The sequence below is a fragment of the Trichechus manatus genome, unplaced genomic scaffold (assembly GCF_000243295.1).
Source record: "Trichechus manatus latirostris isolate Lorelei unplaced genomic scaffold, TriManLat1.0 scaffold00180, whole genome shotgun sequence".
NCBI lineage: Eukaryota > Metazoa > Chordata > Mammalia > Sirenia > Trichechidae > Trichechus > Trichechus manatus.
This window is the reverse complement of record NW_004444116.1, coordinates 3,705,974-3,722,356: the sequence shown is the minus strand read 5'-3', so window position 1 is coordinate 3,722,356 and position 16,383 is coordinate 3,705,974. Positions and strand designations below refer to the sequence as shown.

General features: G+C 36.6%; 1 pseudogene; it reads right to left on the bottom strand.

The window, feature by feature from the left end:
- Positions 1–303: 303 nt before the first annotated feature.
- Positions 304–1,321, bottom strand: LOC101359845 (olfactory receptor 2W1-like; annotated as a pseudogene).
- Positions 1,322–16,383: the final 15,062 nt, after the last annotated feature.

Sequence of the window (16,383 nt, the reverse complement as noted above, 5' to 3'; positions counted from 1 at the left end):
ATTGTTGACAATCCAAGCATTAGCAATGAAAATACAAAACTAGATGACCAAAGCAGTTTTCACTGGGCTTGAGAATAAATTCAATGTATTAAAGTTTATATTTACATCTACTTTGTATTATATTTCAAGCAAAAATAAAAATTCCTAATGACACATTTTCTCTGAAGACATGCCAATAATTAGAGTTTAAAAGGGCTAAGTAAAATAATTATAATATTGTTTGTAACCACAAAACGTTTCCACACAAGATTTATTGTCTTAACTGATCTCAAAGATCAAGGGATTACCTGCCTCAGTAAAAACTAAAGATATTTAGAAAATGTATTTCACTGCTTATTTACTGCAATATTTTTCTATGATTTCCATTTCTTCTTCATTTTTGTTGATTCATAGGCAATTCTCACCAACTTCTTCAGTGCATCCTTCATGTCCTTATTCCTCAAGCTGTAGATGAGGGGATTGAGACTTGGAGCAATGACGGTGTAAAAGAGGGTGAGGTACTTGCCTTGGTCTTTGGAGGCACTGTTACCTGGCTGCAGGTACATGTAGATGACAGTCCCGTAGAAGATGGACACCACAGTGAGATGAGATCCACAAGTATTAACTGCTTTTCCTTGGCCTAATTTTGACCTCACTCTCAGCACAGCTTGGGCAATGTAACCGTAGGATATAAGAATAAGGAGGAGAGGTGTAAGGACAAAGACAATGCCTAAAGCAAAAACAGACATTTCAACAGTTATGGTGTCTGTACAAGCTATCTTGACCATAGCTGGCAACTCACACAAGAAATGATCCAGAAGATTATTTCCACACCTAGACAAATTCATAGTGAGTGTACATAATACTACAGAACATGCCAAACTAATACCCCAGACCATGATAATTATCTTAAGACATAGATGTGGGTGCATGATTACCAAATAATGTAAGGGTTTACAAATAGCTGTAAAATGATCATAGGACATAACAGCCAGGAGAAGGCACTCAGTGGAGCCCAAACACATATAAACATAGAGCTAAATGACACAACCCATATAGCTAATGGTCTTATCAGGTCCCCATAAGTTAACCAGCATCTGAGGTATGATGCTGGTGGTGAAACACAGATCTAGGAAAGATAAATTCCTGAGGAAAAAATACATTGGTGTGTGCAGATGGGAATCCAGGAGAGATGCAAGAATGATGGCTGTGTTACCCACCAACGTAATTAAGTAGAAGATGGTGACAATTCCCGACAGGACCATCTCCAGTTTGGGATGATTTGAGAAGCCAAGCAGAATAAAACCATGTAGAGAACTATAATTGTTTTGGTCCATAATCCTTCAATGCCTAAATCCAAAAAGAGGAGAAGAAGAAAAAATTTGTCAACACAGACTACATAAATAATTTAATGAAATGAAATTCAAAACAAAGGGATAATTTATATCAATAATTTTAAAAAATCAATGAATAGAAAATATTGCATTCAGGAAATCTGGTATTTGTTGCAGATTTTTTATGACGAAGAGTTCAGTATTCTATATTTTATCTATGTGACCTTCAGGAGTTCACTCTTAAACTCAAGGTCTGAATTTTTTCACAAGTGAATTTGAGAGTCTGCAATAGATATGGTTCTAAAATGACATGATTGTGATTCTCTACAAAACTGGTTAAGTTGAATATAATGAACATATCCCTTTATTTGATCAGAGCATGCACCTATAAAATCTAACTATTTGGCTAACGTCAGAATGAAGAAAAGAGCGTTCCTCGTTTTTCATATCTTAGGGAATAGCATCTTTGATCTCGCTGGTTGTTTTGTAAGAAATCTGGCGTTTTTCCTTGGCACTTTCATCTACCTCATCCCTGATAACTAACTTATCACCCAAACTGGTAAATCTGAATGCAAAAATATACATTAATGATACTCTCAGTTTTTAAATTTTCCATCACCACTACTCTAAACAAGACCACTACCCTCTCTCTAGATTCTGGTAATAGTCTTCTGTCCTTACATCCAGTCTTATGCTTTGTTACAAGATTTAATAAGATCACATCACCTATGGGCTTAACACTGGTCAATGACTTTCCACTACATTTAAGAAATACTCAAATTCTTCAAGTCAGTTGAGATGGACTGGACTGGCCTCATTCTCATCTCACAAATCCTTACTAGCCCTCGAAGTTTTTCTGACAGGTCAAGCTCATTCCTGTCTAAAGCCCATGAAACCATTCTACTACATCTATGGGGAACTCCCACTCATTCTTTAGTCTAGCACTTAAAAGTCTCTTTCTGAAAGAGGAATCCCCTGAGTCCAAAATCTCTTTTGGCTTTATATCTTATAAACACCTACAGACAGCCAGTATAGCATGGACCTTAAGAAGCATAGCCACAGAGCTTATGTTCACATCTCAGCTGTGCCAGTTATTTAACTGTGTGGTCCCAGGCAAGTTACATTACACTTCTGGGCTTAGTTTTCTCATTTCTAAAAATGGGACAATAAGAATACCTAGGTTTGGAATGAATATTGAATGAGTAATATATGTAAGGTGCTTAGAACAATGCTTGTAACATAGTACATCTCAATAATCATTAGTTACAACAATTACTATAAGAAAAAATTATAATCATGCACCATGTAGGTAAGTGTTTGTTTAACATACCCCCTGAATTACTCTATGAGCTTTTAAAGCTGACATAATGGCTAGTGCTCTTCACTCTAACCCTGACCTCTAAAGCAGGCACCCCAAATATATATAATTTTTTAATAAATGAAAAGTTAAGTCACACCATGAATAATATTGAAAAATTACTTAAAATTATTAGTTAACATTTTCTTTACATTATAAATTTGGGTTGGCATCTTGTGAAGTTACCTGAATGAGGTGATAGAAGGTGGTGGACAAATGGAAAAGACTTTGATTTTATCTATGTAGTAACAAATAGCCACTTTGTTATGTTTGCTGAAAAATCATTTAAAATATTAGCCTCTATTTGAAGGACCACAAAGCTTTGTGTTCCTTAGCAATGTGATACAGATATAGTTCATCTAGGAAAGCTTGAACATATCAGAACTGATGAAACTTATAACAATTGAACAGATTATCAACAGTCCACCTTCACAGTTATCCTATTGATGAGTATAGAAAGATAACTTCTTACTACCTGAAGCAAAAATAACATCTGGAAGATTTGGTTAAAAAAAAAAACTAAGAAAAAATTTCTTATTGAAAAATAATAATTAACTATCAAGGTGTTTGAGCATTTGTGTGTGTTTATGTATGTATAGTGTAAAAAGTGGTGCATTTTGTTAGGTACATTTCAAGTACATATCCCCAATATTATGAAAAATAAACTGCAATCCTGATTCAATAGCGTACACATTCACCAGACTAACTGAATATACTGGTCAAGATAGTCATTTCAATATACACATTGGGTGATTTCCCCAGAATTTGCTTTCCAAGAATAATGATTGAGCCTGATTTCTGCCATTGACCAGGTTGGGTAGAAAGCAAGATAATAACTTTTTGAAATGCATCACAAATTATCACACATCATTAGAGTTCTATAATATCTGAGCAGGGGGATGAATAAATAATATTTATTTTGATGAACATGTTTGTGTGCATAACTCTGCCTAACTTCTGAATAAAATACAAACATTATATTAAAATTAATGAATTTAATAACATTTTAAATTTAATTGAATTTTTAAATTAAACTTTAATTATATGAAATTCAAATTCAGTTATGATTATATAAATGCAAAAATGATAATTATTTTAAAATTAAAGTCAATTCCATGATGTTAATTCCTTGACTATATCATTATCACTACAGCCCCCACAGATAAATAAGAAAGGGACAAAAATCCTCCTACTGACATTGAGAATCTCAGATAATTTTCCATGCACATTATGAGATTTAGAAAAAGATCCGAAATATCTGAGTCTTTCCTAACTCCACAATCATTATGAATAAAATACAATATTTCAATTCTTCTTCAATATAATCTACACTTTCTCCTTTTTTATTTCTGCTGAATCAAAGTGTCTGAAATCACAAATCAAGAAATAGCTTCACGTGCACCTCTTAAAACAGAGAATAACTTTTATCTTTCTTCCATAATACAGACAAAAAGGAGAATTTTCCTGCGGAGATTTACAATATTTATTTAATCTCAGATTTCTGGCAGAAAACCAGAAGAATTCGCCCATACGGGTCTAAATTCTCTTTCTTCTACCTCTGATAAATTGTTTTACCAACTAAGGCACATTATTTTCTAAGAGATATTAAAGATTTACATTACTGTGCTCCAGAGAGCGGTCCCTTGATGTTCTACTTCTCCACCAGCATAAAGCCCACTCTGAAGAAAACAGATCCTGGTTCAGCATTTGCTCTCCAGGTTTCAGCTCTTTCATGTGTTCCCTGCAATGCCACCGTGATTTGTGTTTTTTCCTCAGGTGGTTAAGGTACATATTCTCCACAGGACTGCTTCTTTTTGAACAGGAGACTTCAGGTAAGGGGTTGAAACCTGTCACAAAGTCTCACTACTTCTTCTGACTTTAAATTAACCTGCAAATCCTAGAGAAACATTACAAAAAGAAATCAGATAATTCCAAGGCACTTCTGGGTGGACTCCAATCTCCAACATTTTGGTTACTGAGCACACTGACTATTTCGACCACTCAGGGACTCCAACTAAAAAGAAAAAGAAGTGAATAATAATTTCCAACATTGCATGGAAATCCAGATCATCAAGAAAGATTTTCTAACTGCACCCAATTGACTTCACTAAAGTGCTATAGAAAAAGCCAGTTGACAAAACAGATGGAGAACTAGACCATATCCTGATATTTCACAAGGACAAATTTAATAAATGCAAAACTTATTCACTATGAAGGAAAGCTATAGGGCAGGGAAATGAGAACGCATATTCTCAGTTTTTTTTTCTCTGGGCAGTGAATGTATTACAAATAACAAAATTTGCTCTTACATAACGTGCAATCCCAGCACTAGAATTTTAACATATACTGACTCTATAAAATAATCATACCATTAATAGTGCACATACTGATTTGGAAATAAATGTGCTCTGAGCAGATATGTAAATAAGGAACCTCTAATAATTATCTCTGATCCCCAAGCTCTAACACCCAAGGTCTTTCTTGTCTGTGAAAGAGAAGATGATCAGTCTCCAATGCTCTAAACAGTAAATTGAGGATTATAAGAAATTCATGTTTTTATTTCAAGTTAACATGCCTCTGTCTTGACGGCCACCATTGGTGATTCAAATCCTTCAGTACCTATGACAATTAATTTGCTGGTATCTGAGATGTCACTACTTAAACCCTGGGTTCTGGAGCAATTGTGTGCTCTGACAACTTTTATAAGTTAGTTTATGAGCATTAAGTTCTAACAACTTCCTTGAATTAAAATTGCATACTACCAGTAATTAATAAAACAGATAAGCACAAATTGACTGCCTCTTAATACATGGTTAAATGTGGATATTGTCTCATCACTGAGCAACGAAATAATTTTTGATGAAACATTTCAAACTTACAAAAAGCTGCATTGAGCATAAGAATAAAATATATCTAATGGTTCTGATCTTCCAAGTGACAGAATCCCTAGGGACTTAGAGAAAATGAGTTCACCATCAACGGTAGCTCTACCAAGCCAACTCTGTAATGAGATCCCAAGAGACGTCCTTACAATTTAGAAAGAATTAGACACTTTGAAAATTTATCTAGCTACTTTTCTAGATTTTAACAACAAACATTAAGCTGTTTATCTAGGGCTAAAAATACTGTCCACACTCATTCAGGGAAACTATGAACAAATGCAACCGGTCTTCAATTTCCCACAAAATAGTGATGAACTAACCTAAGGACCACCATCAATAAATTAAACCATGGTGCTTCCATCATTCATCTCTCTCCCTCCAGGATGTAACAGAGTCATAAGGGTAAATTAGGCAATTATTTAGGGAATTATGGAGCAAGCTATCTTTTTTATTTAGAGGATAGAAAAAAGGTAAAAACAAAAACACAAGTGACCGAAATTCTGGAATGTTATTTTTATTGATTTTGGTTCATTAATTCCTCACTCATATAAAGAATTACCAAAACATCCATGCATTTTCATATGTATTATGTCTTACAAATCTAAATCCGTGCATTTTTAAGGTAACAAGTATGATAAAATAGACTGATTTTTCAACAAACCAGTATCTTATGTGAGGAAATGTTTGAATAGTGACACATTTATAGGCTGCAGTAGACCATGCGCAGTTAAGTAACCTAATGGAAACTGTACTGGATTTTATCAGTAGAATTATTATTTGGTTCTAGATCCACAGAAAGTTTTGATGTTTGAGTTTTAAAAAAGCGTTTCAGTAGGAAGAGACACACACACACAAAAGCATTTCAGTTATTTTTGTCTAAATATTATTGTAAAAGGAGCACCACTATTTGTGAACTACTAAATTTCTTAAGGAGTCCCAGAGTGATGCAAATGGTTAACACATTCAGCTGAAAGGTTGGCAATTTCAGTCTGTCCAGAGGCCAGCAAAAGGGAGACTCTGCAATTTACGTCAGAAAAATCAGCCATTGAAAACCCTGAGGACATAGTTCTACTTTGACACACATGGTGTCTCCATGAGTTGGAATGACTCGATGGCATCTTGTCATTGAATTTAGTAAATTGTTGTGAAAAATAAGTGAGATGATGTGTTCATTTCTGTGGTGGTATTAATATAAAATAAGAAACCTGAGTTGCTAGGGAGTTAGAATGTTAGGAAATCAGTGGGGTCAGTGTCAAAGATACAATCATCACCTCCATAAACCAAGCAACTACTTGATAATGACAGTTTTAATGTTTTTTGGAAAACAAGGTAAAGGACATTATTGAGCTTGTGAAGTCAAAGTCATTTTGTGGCCAGATCTGAATAATCAAACTAAATCATTTTTATTCACTTTTGAAACTTTATCTCTCTTTAATGCATAAATACTATACATTCATGGTTTTAAAAAATCAGCAGACTACAAAATGAAAATGAAAGCCTCCCTTCCCCTAGCTGTAGTTCCATTCCCCAAAGAAAGCCTCTGTTATCTCTGTACATGTTACGGTATATCCTGCTTACATATTACACAAAAGGAAATGTACCACATATGAAGTTCTGTAACTCAGCTTCGATTAGTTTACCATTATATTTTTGTCCATCTCCCTTATCACTACATGTTAATTGGCTTTATTTTTATGAGTTTACCTACTGTCTTAGTTATCTAGTGCTGCTATAACAGAAATACCACAAGTGGATGGCTTTAACAAAGAAAAATTTATTCTCTCACAGGCTAGTAGGCTACAAGTCCAAATTCAAAGCATGAGCTCCACGGGAAGGCTTTCTCTGTCAGCTCTGGAGGAAGGTCTGTGTCATCAATTTTCCCTTGGTCTAGGAGCTTCTCTGTGCAGGAACCTCAGATCCAAAGGGCATGCTCTGCTCCCAACACTGCTTTCTTGGTGGTATGAGGTTCCCCATGTCTCTCTGCTCACTTCTCACTCTTATATCTCAAAAGAGATTGGCTTAATACACTATCTAATCTTGTAGATCTCATCAATGTAACTGCTGCTAATCCATCTTATTACATCATAGTGATAGAATTTACAATACATAGGGAAATCACATCAGATGATAAAATGGTAGACAATCATACAATACTAGGAATCATGACCTAGCCATGTTGACAGATATTTTGGGGGGACACAATTCAATCCATGACACCTACGTTTCTATAATATTTTCCTACTGATGAACGTTTAGACCATTTCCAGTTTTTCACATTACAAACGACATTGTGTTCATGATTTTGTACATTTATGCAAGTATACCTATAAAACAAATTTCTGGAAGTGCAATCATTGGCAGTTGAATGGTTTTTGTATTTTTGTTCTGATAGATATTAAAAAATTGTTTTCCAAAATGTTTACACTGATTAGCACTCTTTTATAGTTTACCAGAGAGCTTATGTGTTCATCTCCTCACCAAGGCTGGCTATTACACCCACTCTAAAATACTTGCCAGTATGAGGAGAAAAATGGAGTAAGAGAGGTTAAAGCTATTTTCATATATTTATGTGCTATATATATTTCCTTTTCTGAAAATAACCTCTTCATGCCCTGTGCCTACATGTCCTATTTTTTCTGCTTGAATGCAGCAAACAGATTTGGAAAAACTCATTATTTATTAAGAAAATTAGTACTCCCTTTGTCATCTACTTTGCAATTTCTTTTTCTTTTTAAAAACTATCAGTAGGTGTTAACTTTGGATTGTATTTAACTGTTGTACACTATCCATGATGTTTGTAATATTTGACCCTTAAATTTTCTTTGATCAATTCTTATTCTGATAGCATCTATAAAACAATTCCCTTTAAACACAAAACCTTGTGATCATTACTTTTTCAAGAAAAAATGAGTTTCAAAGGAAAGTAGTTTAGGGGAAATAAAACACTTTAAAAACAGTAATACATACACATCAGCGAGGTTTGATTACATTTGTTATTGTAGTGTACTCATCACCATGTCAGTGCTTTGAATCATTCTTAAAAGCATCCACATCCTATATGCAAGAGATGGAACTTTCTAAACACCATTTGAATATGGGTTGGCCAAGTGACTTGTTTCAGCAACAGATATTTACGAAAAAGGCTTAAAAAGCATTTGCAAGTAGAAAACAGTTTGGTGATTCCTCAAAAAAATAACATAGAACTGTCATGTTGTTTTTGTTGTTAGGTGCTGTTGAGTCTGTTTGGACTCACAGCAACCTTATGTACAACAGAATGAAACACTGCCCGGTCCTGCACTATCCTCATGATTGCTGTTAAGCTTGAGCCCATTGTTGCAGCCACTGTGTCAATTCATCTTGTTGAGGGTCTTCCTCTTTTTCACTGACCATCTACTTTACAAAGCATGATGTCCTTCTCCAGGGACTGATACCTCCTGAATAACATGTCCAAAGTATGTGAGACAAAGTCTTACCATCCTCGCTTCTAAGGAGAATTCTGGCTGTAATTCTTTCAAGACAGATTTGTTCGTTCCTTCGGCAGTCCAGTGTATATTCAGTATTCTTCTCCAGCACCACAATTCAAAGCCGTCAATTCTTCTTTGGGCTTCCTTACTCATTGTACAGCTTTCACATGCATATGAAACAATTGAAAACACCATAGGTTGGGTAAGGTGCACCTTAGTCCTTAAAGTGACATCTTTTCTTCTTAACACGTTAAAAAGGTCTTTTGCAGCAGATTTGCCCAATGCAATGCGTTGTTCGATTTCTTGACTGCTGCTTCCATGGGTGTTGATTGTGGATTTAAGTAAAATGGATCCAAAGTAAAATCCTTGACAATTTTAATCTTTTCTGTTTAACATGATGTTGATTATTGGTCCAGTTGTGAGGATTTTTGTTTTCTTTATGTTGAGGTTTAATCCATACTGAAGGCTGTAGTCTTTGATATTCATCAATAAGTGCTTCAAGTCCTCTTCACTTTCAGCAAGCAAGGTTGTGTCATCTGCACAACACAGGTTGGTAATGAGTCTTCCTCCAATCCTGATGCCCCATTCTTCTTCATATAATCCATCTTCTCAGATTAGTTGCTCAGTATACAGATTGAATAAGTATGGTGAAAGGATACAACCCTGATGCACACATTTCCTGATTTTAAACCATGCAGTATCACCATGTTCTGTTCAAATGGCTGCCTCTTGATCTATGTACAGGTTCCTTATGAGCAAAATTAAGTGTTCTGGAATTCTGATTCTTAGCATTATTATCCATAATTTGTTATGATCCACTCAGCCTTTGCATAGTCAATAAAACACAGATAAAAATGTGTCTTAGGCTGGGTTCTCTAGAGAAGCAAAACCAGTAAAGCATATAAATATATAGAGAGATTTATATCAACGAAATAGCTCATGCAGTTATAGAGGCTGGACCGTCCCAAGTCCATGGGTCAGGATAGAGGCTTCTCCTGGTTCACGTAGCTGCAGGGGCTAGTGAACCCAAGAACTGCAGGTCAGAGAGCAGGGTTCTTGCTCACAGGCTGCAAAGATCAATGAATTCCAAGATCAGCAGGCAAGAACACAGGAAAGCTGCTAGCTCAAGTCTCAAGAACCAGAGGTCAGACAAACAGAAGCCAAGTGCGGGATCTAGAGTGAGCAAAAGCCCATGAGCCTTACTAGCATGTCCACTTATATTCGGATGCAGGCCTCAGGCCCAAGGAAACTCCCTTTCAACTGATTGCCTACTCACAGCAGATCCCATCATAGAGGTGATCATATTATATCAAATCTCATCATGAAAGTAATCACAACATCATACAACTGCCAAACCACTGAGAATCATGGCCCAGCCGAGTTGACACACAGTCTTAACCATCACAGTCTACTCCCTGTCAACTTGACACCTGTGCACATCTCCTTAAACTGTACATAATCTCTGACTAAAGACAATTATAAAGTCATGCTTGTGCCTAACATGATACAACGAACACACATACAACTGAAAATGCAAAAGCCCTGTTTACATCTTGGATTTTATAAGTAAAGAAAACAAAAATATTTGATACACACATGCAAAGCAGAAATACTTACAAAAATTACAGTCCTCATTTCTGCAATTGGTCACCTGGTCATAACTGATATTTAGGACTACTTTTTTCCAACACCCATTCTGTATTCCCTTTGCCCTCACCTCAGCAAGCACCTCAGCTGGTCATCGTTCTTTGACTGGTGGGGTGACCTAAACTTCCATTCCTGAAGGGTCTGGGCCAGTAGCAGTTATGTCACAATTGAGTTGCTGTAGTTTTCCAATGACTTTAATCATAGGTCATGGTAGTACTAAGACACCCTAAGGGATCTCCTGCATTCCAGACATACTCATTTTTACCCCCATTATGTAATGTCAATTCAATTTCCTCTTGGTAATTGGGATCAATCATACCAGCCTGTATGGTAACTCCCTTCATTGCCTGTTGATCCAGAGGATGAGGAGCCCAAAGTGGCCAGATGGCATTCTTAGCTTCCAGTTCACTGGAATCAGTGATGTGTCTCCAGGTGGGAGCACTCCTCCATTTAGAACTAAGACCTCTAGAACCACAGAGCATAAGGTCATGGAGAAAGGAAGCAAAAATAAATCTTGCAAGTGGATCACTAGGGCTAATAGTGAGTGGTGCCACTCCCATTTCCACCCCTTAATTCTTGGACCCATGAATCCTGGCTATAGGAGAAAGAGAACCATATATTAGATGCTGGTTTAGAGCATGCACAGCCTCCTGGAGAACATTGCCCCAATCCTGCAAGGTATTGCCACCTAGCTGGCACCATAATTGTGTCTTTAGAAGGCCATTCCATTGTTCTATCAAGGCAGCTGCTTCAGGATGATAGGGAACATGGTAAGACAGTGAATTCCATGAGCATGGGCTCATTGCCGTACTTCATTTGCTGTGAAGTGAGTCCTTTGATCTGAGGTGACGCTGTGTGGGATACCATGACAGTGGATGAGGCATTCTGTAAGACCACAGACGGTAGTTTTGGCAGAAGCCTTGCATGCAAGGAAGGAAAATCCATATCCAGAGTAAGTATCTATTCCAGTAAGAACCAAATGCTGCCCTTTCCATGAAGGAATTTGTTTAATGTAATCAACCTGCCACCAGGTTGCTGGCTGATCACCTAGAGGGATGGTTCCATACTGGGGACTCAGTGTTGGTCTCTGCTGCTAGCAGATTGGGCACTCAGCAGTGGCTGTAGGAAGTTGGCCTTGGTGAGTGGAAGTCCATGTTGCTGGGCCCATGCATAACCTCCATCCCTGCCACCGTGGCCACTTTGTTCATGAGCCCGTTGAGCAATGATGGGAGTAGCTGGGAAAGTTGTGTGAGGAATTGTTTGCTAAAAGATGTTTATCAAGAATGTTTGCATAGCTTGTCCTAGGAAGAATCTTTTGGTCAACATGTTCCAGGAGGTTAGAAAATAGAATTGATAGTATCAAGAGAGGATGAGGTCTGCAATTGACTTGTAACTCTGTAACCAGGATAAGGTAAACGCCAATCAACCAAGTCTTAGTTCTAATTTCTGACTCCTTTAAATTAGAGCATTTTTTAGAATTTCTCCTAAAATGCTATCTGATTTGAACTCCAAAAACCTAAGGTGTCTAGCATAAATAAGATAATTAATTCAGACTTAAATTAAGCTTCATTTTTATTCACTCATTGAGAACTTTGCTGTATCTGCTGACTTTTTGTAAATCTGTAACTAAAGTAGAAGCATAGCTTGTTACTTTAAGAGGGAGAGACAAATATGCAGTTGTTACAGAAAGTTGACTCAATTGTTCCTGACAGAATGTGTTGTTTGATATACCAGGATGTTGACCAATAGACTTACTGATATTAAGAAGAATGTTTGAGAAAGATTATATTTTAACAACCTCCTTATAGATTTTGCCATGTACCCCTTCTTTCATGCCTACAAGCATATAGCCTTTGTTAACTTCACCGCATAAATACTCTCTTCTCCTCTCACATATTGGAAATTATTGTACTCTGCTTGGGTCTGGTAACATGTCCCATTTCGAGAAACACTTCCTACAATAAAACTTTTTGTTTTGATTTCTAACAGAGTGTCAGACTAGTGTTTCACTATGAGAGTACATTTTACCAAGCCTTCTTAGAACAGAGAGAGTCCCTATCATTAGTGGTTTTTATTTAAAAAAAACACTTCATGGTCTGGGAAAAAAAAGAAGAAGACATGCTATCCAATTCCTTTTATAAGATTATAATAACCAGAAAGAGAAAACAAAACAAACAAAAAACAGATGCTCACTAGCCTATGAAAAATACACAGGATAATCTCATTTATGAGGATAAGTACCAAAATCCTAAATATAAATTTAGTCATTTGAATTCAACAGAAAAAAAAAAAAAACAATGGGTTGCAACCAATTGGTTACAATGGGTTGTAACCAATTCTATCATCTAGGAATGCAAGAATAATAATATCAGTCTATTTTATCTACCAAATTAACATTAATCTATTAATAGGGAAATTTTTAATCACTTTAATAAATTCCTAAAAGAACATTTAGTAAACTTCAGCATTCATTTGAGAGAAAATCTTTTGATGAACGAAGAATTAAACTTTCTTAAAATAAATATTTTTATCTAAAACCTATAGCAAACATTTAAGTTGGTGATATTTTAAAAATCTTCTCATTTTGAAATTAGAAACAAAATCAAGAATGTTCTCTCTCTTCCTAATAGTCAACATTACACTGTAAGTTTTCACCAAAGTAATAAGATGAAGTAAATTAATTAGTTTTAAGAATTAGAACCAAATGGATAAAGCACTCAGTATTTGCAGATGACAAGTTGACTATGTGGGAGTGTTCCCAAAGTTGCCTTGGTCAAGATCAGTATGCAAAAACAACATTTCTCTAAACGAGCAAAATATAATAATAATGTTGTTGTTAGGTGTCCTCGAGTTGCTTCTGACTCATAGTGACCCTGTGTACAACAGAACAAAACACTGCCCAGTCTTGTGCCATCCTCACAATCGTTCTTATGTAGCCACTGTGTCAGTCCATCTAGTTGAGAATCTGCTTCTTTTTCACTGACCCTCAACTTTACCAAGCATGATGTCCTTCTCCAGGGACTGGTCCCTCCTGATGTCCAAAGTATGTGAGATGAAGTCTTGCCATCCTTACTTCTAAGGAGCTTTCTGGCTGTAATTCTTCCAAGGCATATTTGTTCGTTCTTTTGACAGTCCATGGTATATTCAATATTCTTTGCCAGCACCATAATTCAAAAGCATCAGTTCTTCTTTGGTCTTCCTTATTCATTGTCCAGCTTTCGCATGCACATGAGGCAATTGAAAACACCAGGCGCACCTTAGTCTTCGAGATGACATCTTTGCTTTTTAATACTTTAAAGAGGTCTTTTGCAGCAGATTTGCCCAATGCAATGTGTCACTTGAGTTCTTGACTGCTGCTTCCATACTAATAACAGTAAAGTATAATTTTAAATATCTTTCAAGTCTGGAGAACAGAAATCTGCCACTGCTGTCTCTAAAAAACAAGGCACCTCCTTTTCCACCATCTCCGAGAGCTCTATTTTGTGTGACACTTGCTTCCTCAGGTTGCTCATTTTCAAATCAATGTCATGCAGATACATCTGATTATATATTCTAGGTTACACACCTGCACCTATACTACAAACGACACTGGAAGAATGAAATCCAGTGTCTACTGTGGGGGAGGCAAAATAAGTAAGTGGCAAAATTTGTAAAATTTTAAAATTTGTAAGTGGCAAAATTTCCAAACTTGGAAAAATATTCAAAAAATATTCTGGTGACTGTTGAAGAATATAATTTAAAGCAAAATCTACCCCCAACCCAGAAAACCTTCCACAAATGCAAAAGAGAAAGAAAAGGGTTACTATTGGAATCAGTATTAGGCCAGAATGTGATGCTTTATAGGCAATCAACTAAGGGATTGCAAAAACAGAAAGGAATCTGACCTTATATAGCTAAGTGAATACAACCCATTATATTCAAGTGTTCAAGATAAAATTGCTAATTTTCTAGTACCTTTATGGCAGAATACCTGAAGTTATGCTAATTTCTTTCTAGGTAACTGGGAGGTAGGGGAGAATTACCTGAAACTACATTTTACAGAGGTGGCTGTAGGTTAACATTTACATACTTTATAAAGAGACAAAGTAGTTTACAGTGACAAGTTATCTGAAGTAAATTCTGAAAGTACAAGGGAGGAAGGGATCCTCTTCCCTTATTTTCAACAAGGACAATTATTTTCTATTTATATATTGTAAAAACAGCATGGGGGTGGTGTGTGACCTCCTCCAACCCCACAAAGGGGAAGGAGAACCAAGACCAACAGTGCAATGGTGACTCCCATGAAGTGGAGGCCAGACAAGACTCCTCTCTCTGCCATCTTTACTAATTCTGACACCATCCGTCCCTCCCACAGCACTCTCTGCTGGGTTCGATGATTCATTGCAATTGCCACACAGGATTCACAGAACACACTCACGATTATGGGGTTTATTAGGGAAGTAACGGTTACAGTTCAGGCTAGGGAACATTCAGGATACAGTTCTTCAATCCAGACAGCCTCTTCCCAGCCCTAGGCTTCTCCCCAAAGGCCCTCAGCTTTCTCTGTCCGTGGGCAGGGAAAACCATCTAGCCATCTTCTGCTGCCAGGTCTCTGCTGCCTGGTCTCTCCTGCCGCTTGTCATCATCTTCAGGGTTACAGCTTTCTCTCTCTCATTCTCTGTCTCCTGCTTCCAAGAGCTTCTCAGCACAGGCCTCCCAGGTCCAAAGGATGTGCTCTCCGCTCCTGGCTGCTCTTCCTTGGTGGTAGTAGGATCCTCCTCTTTGCTGTGGAATTGGCTCTCTTCTAAGGCAAAACTGACCAATCCCTTTGGTGGGTCAGAATTACCCTATCACACAGTACCACCCAATCACCTGGGTGGGAGTTGCAAGACCATGGCTAGAAAGGCCACACAAAAGTAATCAATCGCACCACATATTTGTTTTTACAAGACCATTAATCTGACTAGGTTTTGCTACAGGGTTAAAGCCATCTTTTTCAGAGTAAAATTTAAATGCACCTTTGAGAACGACCTTTTCATTGTGTCGATAATGTACTGTTATACAGTGTAATTAAGATGCAAAATGTTTTCTTCAGCAATCTTTTTCAGACTTGAGACTGATTCTGTGTGAAAATGAAACATTTTCCATCTAGATCCCAATGGAAACTGTAGTTTTTTCTATCCTTATCCTGGAGAAATCATTTATCTTTTAAATACAAATACATACTCTACAAAATTTTGGTTTACTTCATTTGCCCGGTGTAATGCTTTAAGAATAAGCTATTCTTTATTTATTAATCTGGTGTGCTTGTGTGTATGTATTTAGAAGGTTTGAGTGTTAGCAAGGAACTCTCTATTCTTCTCTGCTTGCACTCTTCATTGACTTCCCCCCCCCCCACTCCCACAGTTAGCAGTCATGGGTGCTGGAAAAAAAAAAAAAAAAAGATGTATTTGATTCAATAACTACTATACTTATTTTTAACAGAATTTGTAATATTAGAGGAACTATTGCATGCCAAAGCCAAGGGGAAAAATATTTCAAGTTCTCCACTTTGCAAACATGGTGCCTTTTTTCTTTTCTTTTTTTTGGTCACATATTTTCATCTGAACAATATTCTGATAATTGCTAAACATATTATGCAGCTTACTAATTGTTCTATGTGTTAGTGAATTTCAAATTAATGTTACCAACATATTGTACTTCTTATGATATTTTCTGTTTCCTACTAACAATATTTTAAT